Source organism: Gymnodraco acuticeps, unplaced genomic scaffold, assembly GCF_902827175.1.
Source record: "Gymnodraco acuticeps unplaced genomic scaffold, fGymAcu1.1, whole genome shotgun sequence".
In the NCBI taxonomy this organism is placed as follows: domain Eukaryota; kingdom Metazoa; phylum Chordata; class Actinopteri; order Perciformes; family Bathydraconidae; genus Gymnodraco; species Gymnodraco acuticeps.
The window spans coordinates 1-5,092 of NW_022991028.1; the positions used below are offsets into that span (position 1 = coordinate 1).

At 49.4% G+C, this 5,092-nt stretch overlaps 1 pseudogene; it reads left to right on the forward strand.

Annotated features, from left to right (window-relative positions):
• The first annotated feature begins 9 nt into the window (after positions 1-9).
• LOC117559549 lies at positions 10-4,819 on the forward strand (annotated as a pseudogene).
• Positions 4,820-5,092: the final 273 nt, after the last annotated feature.

Genomic DNA, 5,092 nt, shown 5'->3' on the forward strand with positions numbered 1-5,092 from the left:
AGGGGCCGACGACATCGACTAACGGCTGCCGGCTTACGGCTAGCAGCCGTCGACACCGGCTAGCAGCTAACCACGACAGCTAATGGCTAGCAGCTACCGACGGCTAACAACGGCTAACAGCTAACGACAACTAGCAGCTAACGGATAACAACGATGACTGACGGCTAACGTGGACAGCTAATGGCTAGCAACTGACTGCTGACTGCTTCCACGTCTTCACATCTGACTGTTAACATTTTTGTTCCGGTGCTAGAGAGGAGGTTCGACCGACCTCGTGTGGAACCCCTCGCTATTCCACCTGCCTGTTTTTGATCGTGGACAGGACGACCCTTTTGAGCTTTTTCCGGTGCCTGAGAGGAGGTTCGACCAGCCGGTCGGCCTCGTGTGGACACTCTCGCTGTTTCACCACCTCGACGGCGGTTTCGGACGTCGCCCACGCTTTCGACAGCGCCTGGGTGGTGCACTTCTGGACCTGTCGGGCCTCCTCCCTCGCCTCGGCAGCGGCTTCGGACGTCGCCCACGCTTTCAACAGCCCCTGGGTGGCGCACTTCTGGACCCTGCCCGGCCTCTCCTCTAACCGCTGCTCACGGTTCGCTTCGACGGCGGAATCGGACGTCGCCCACGCTTTCGACAGCGCCTAGGTGGCGCACTTCTGGACCCCGTCTGGCCTCTCCCCTGTCCACGGCTTCTTCCTCCCGGGGATACTGCTCCTGCCCCCCAGGGATACCGCTCCATCCTTCCGGGGACTTCATGCCCGCCGCCGCTGTGCCTTCACCTGCGGCCGGTCAGCGCTCCTCCCTGCTGGGGACCACCGGGATATTCACGCCCGCCCCCACGTTCTAGCACAGCGACCCAGCTTTCTACGGCTGGCGGATATTGTCTTCATTCGCCACAACGCCTACCACGGCCCCCTTACGACGGCCCGTTCCATGGCCCGCCCCCCACCCCCCGGTGGGGATGCCCTTGCCCTAGTTGGGGCTCCTACCCTCTCCTGCGGCCCCCTTCCGACGGCCTGTTCCATGCCCCGGCCCTCGTCTGCAGCCCCACCCTCCTCGGCCCCTGTGGTGCTTCCTCCCGGACGCGAGGATTGTGCCATGTTTGAATTATGGGGGGGCTTGTGTGGTGACCACTGTATAACATAATTCAATCATGGAACTACAGGTTGGGGGTATTGTTCCGCACGGACACTTATGCCTACTGTACCTCTAGGGTATATACTGTACCTCTGGGGTATATACTGTGTCCTCCTTCCTTTCTCTTCTCTTCCCGGGCTCCGACCCAACAACATGTGCATTTCTGCTGCTCAATAAAGCCAGCTTTGTACCTTCATTGCACCGCCTCCGACTCTTTTCTCTCTGCACTACAATATATTTACCTTTATTTTTATATCTCATTTAACTTCCTATAATATATAACTATTTGTAATTATGTACTTTTTATAGGTCATCCATTCTCTACCTCCTTAATTATTTAATAATATTATTTGTATTTAGAGGTTTCCAGAAACAGCCCACCCTTTCAGAGATAGTGATGAAGCAACCAGAGGCTTTGATCTGATAGGAGCATGTAGTCATGTGACAGGAAACCATGTCCTGTCATCAGTCCCCAAAATGAACTTTACGCCTTTTCCTGCTCCTTTACTCAGAAATGCTCTGCAGTCACAACTCCAGATTCCTCTTTTTTATTTGTGTGTGTGTGTCAGAACAAAAGTCTTCAGGACGTCTACAGGAGGAACATCTGGAATAGTAACTCTTCTTGGAGCAGCGTCTGAATCCACACTCTGAACACGGGGAGTTTCAGGAACTAAGACTCAAACAGGAAGTAACTTCCAGGGACACGGAGCGGCTGCTGCTCTGTGCTCAGATTCAACCGGAGAATCATGGCTTCAAGCTTAGAGAGAGACCTCAGCTGTCCGGTCTGCTGTGACATCTTTACAGATCCCGTCATCCTGTCCTGCTGCCACAGCTTCTGTAGAGACTGTGTGCAGAGCTGGTGGAGCGAGAAAGAAGGGAAGGAGTGTCCGGTCTGTAAGAGACGAGATTCAAAGGAGTTACTTCCTGCTAACTTTGCTTTAAAGAACCTGTGTGAGAGTTTCTTAGAGGAGAGAGGTCAGAGACCTCCAGAGGCTCTCTGCAGTCTGCACTCTGAGAGACTCACAGTCTTCTGTCTGGACCGTCAGCAGCCAGTGTGTGTCGCCTGCAAAGATTCAAGAACATACAACAAACACAGATTCAGACCCATCGATAAAGCTGCACAAAAACACAGGCAGGAGCTCCAGAAGTCTCTGCAGCCCTTTCAGGAGAAACTGAAGACTTTTAAACGACTTAAAGTGGAGTTTTATCAAACATTGAAACACATGGAGGTCCAGGCTCAACAGACAGAGACGCAGATTAAGGAGCAGTTTCAGAAGCTTCACCAGTTTCTAAAAGAGGAAGAGGAGGCCAGGATGGCTGCACTGAGGGAGGAAGAGGAAAGCGACTCAGGTTCTGGTCCAGGCTCTCGTCATCTCACGCCTAGACTACTGCAACTCCCTCCTGGCTGGTTTACCTGCATGTGCCATCCGACCTCTGCAGCTCATCCAGAATGCAGCGGCTCGTCTGGTCTTCAACCTTCCTAAATTCTCCCACACCACTCCGCTCCTCCGCTCCTCCGCTCCCTTCACTGGCTTCCGGTAACTGCTAGAATCCACTTCAAGACACTGGTACTTGCTTACCATGCTGCGAATGGATCTGGCCCTTCCTACATCCAGGACATGGTTAAACCGTACACCCCAGCGCGTGCACTACGCTCTGCATCAGCCAAACCACTCGTTACGCCCTCGCTGCGAGGGGGACCCAAGTTCCCATCGGCGAAAACACGTGGGTTTGCTGTCCTGGCTCCAAGATGGTGGAATGAGCTCCCCATTGACATCAGGACGGCAGATAGCTTGCACATCTTCCGGCGCAAACTGAAAACTCATCTCTTTCGACTCCACTTCGAGCGTTAGAACTATTAACGAAGCACTTATATACTAATAAAGGACTGGCTTACCTAAAGCCAGTTGAGTAGCACTTGAAATGTTTGGCTCTATGAAACCTGATGTACTTTATGATTCTGTTTTCTTCAAGGTTGTGTCTTCCTGGTCGAATGTACTTATTGTAAGTCGCTTTGGATAAAAGCGTCAGCTAAATGCAATGTAATGTAATGTAAAAGAGGAGCAGAAGAGGAGGATGATGAAGGAGATGATGGAGGAGAAGATGGAGGCTGTGAGCAGAGAGATAGCAGCTCTTTCACACACAGTCAGAGCCACAGAGGAGGAGCTGAGAGCTGAAGACGTCTCCTTCCTGCTCAACTACAAGGCTGCAGTGGAGAGGCTGCAGCGCCCCCTGCTGGAGGATCCACAGCTGCCCTCAGGAGCTCTGAATAGACCAGGCCAATCACCTGGGCAACCTCAGCTTCAACATCTGGAGCAAGATGAAGGACATGGTGTCCTACTCTCCTCTCATCCTGGACCCAAACACTGCTGGTCCATACCTCATTGTGTCTGAAGATCTGACCTCTGTGAGACGAGGAGGGATACAGGAACGTCCTGATAATCCAGAGAGGCTGGATCGCCGCTCTGTCCTGGGCTCTGAGGGCTTTGACTCAGGGACTCACAGCTGGGACGTCCAGGTTGGAGACCGTACAGGCTGGGATCTGGGTGTGTTAGCAGAGTCTGCACCGAGGAAGGGAGACTTAGACTCTGGATTATGGAGAATATGGATTGACTTGTTAGGTGGATACACAGCATCCTCTCCATCAGGTCCAGACACTGATCTCTCAGGTCAGAAGAGGCTCCGGAGGGTCAGAGTGAATCTGGACTGGAACAGAGGAAAGCTATGGTTCTCTGATCCTGACTCTAACACACTCATACACACCTTCACACACACTTTCACTGAGAGGGTGTTTCCATACTTTAGCACGGATGACCTGAAGGTTTTACCTCTGAAGGTCTTTGTGAATGTGGAACAGCAGAATAGATCTGGGATGAACAGAAAAGTAGAAATGTGAAGTATCAGGGGAAGAGCAAGGTGACAGTAACTGGGGTTGTTGCAGTAAAATAAGAAATCACTTAATTGATCACTTAAAATGATTATTTTCTGTGAAAGAGTTTGATTTGATCTCTACATTAATCTGAGTTCATACAGTTCTAGCTAAAGACCCTGATCCAGCAGTTTCTACACATCATCCATGAACACCTGGAGATGTAGGGAGTTTAAAGACCTGGCATCACAGATGAGAGTGGTGGTGGGGAGGATCTGGAGTGATGGGGGGACAGATATGTGTTGTTGTTGTTGTTGTTGTTGGGACGGACAAAATATCCTCGTTGATTTCTTAATTGATATTAAGTGTAGTTAATAACGTGGCAGTAATATTCCCCAGTGTTGCTTCGTCTGCTTTTAGATCGTTGTATATGTTATGATTGCACTTCTCTCTGGGTCATTAGACTTTTTAAATCTAGAAGTTTATTACGTTATTGGGTGTGTGTGTTCTTGGTGTTTGTGTAAAGATGTGTCTGATTGAAAGCAGCTGAATTCACGGTGTCAAAACAACATATATCTCAATTCAGGCGTAAAAAGACTTTTAACAGAAAGTAAAATACAGTGTACTTTTATTAAAAAGGGTTCAATCTAAATATAATAATGACACATCAAACGGAGGGTGAGCTCTTTACCTCAAACAGCTGGACACATTTAGGGGAGCTCTACAAATATCTACATTTGTTGTGTTTTCTTTTCAGTTTAAATGAATATTCTCTGTGTATTAAGGTTCACGAATTAAATAAACGGGTTGTAGTAAAGCTTTTGTCAGAGTGTTTATTTGCAGATTGTATTGCTCCACCTCTCACTACTCTTTTTAACCTCTCCCTCAGCACGAACAAAATCCCAAAAGTAAGGAAGTCAGCTTATGTCCTGCCACTAGTAAAAGGAGGGGAGGCCACCTTATTAAATAACTATAGGCCCATCTCTAAGTTGTCAGTTCTGGCTAAGGTTCTTGAACGCCTAGTGAGAGAACAGGTAAAGGTGTATTTATGTAACAATGACATCCTGTCTAAACATCAGTCAGGCTTCAG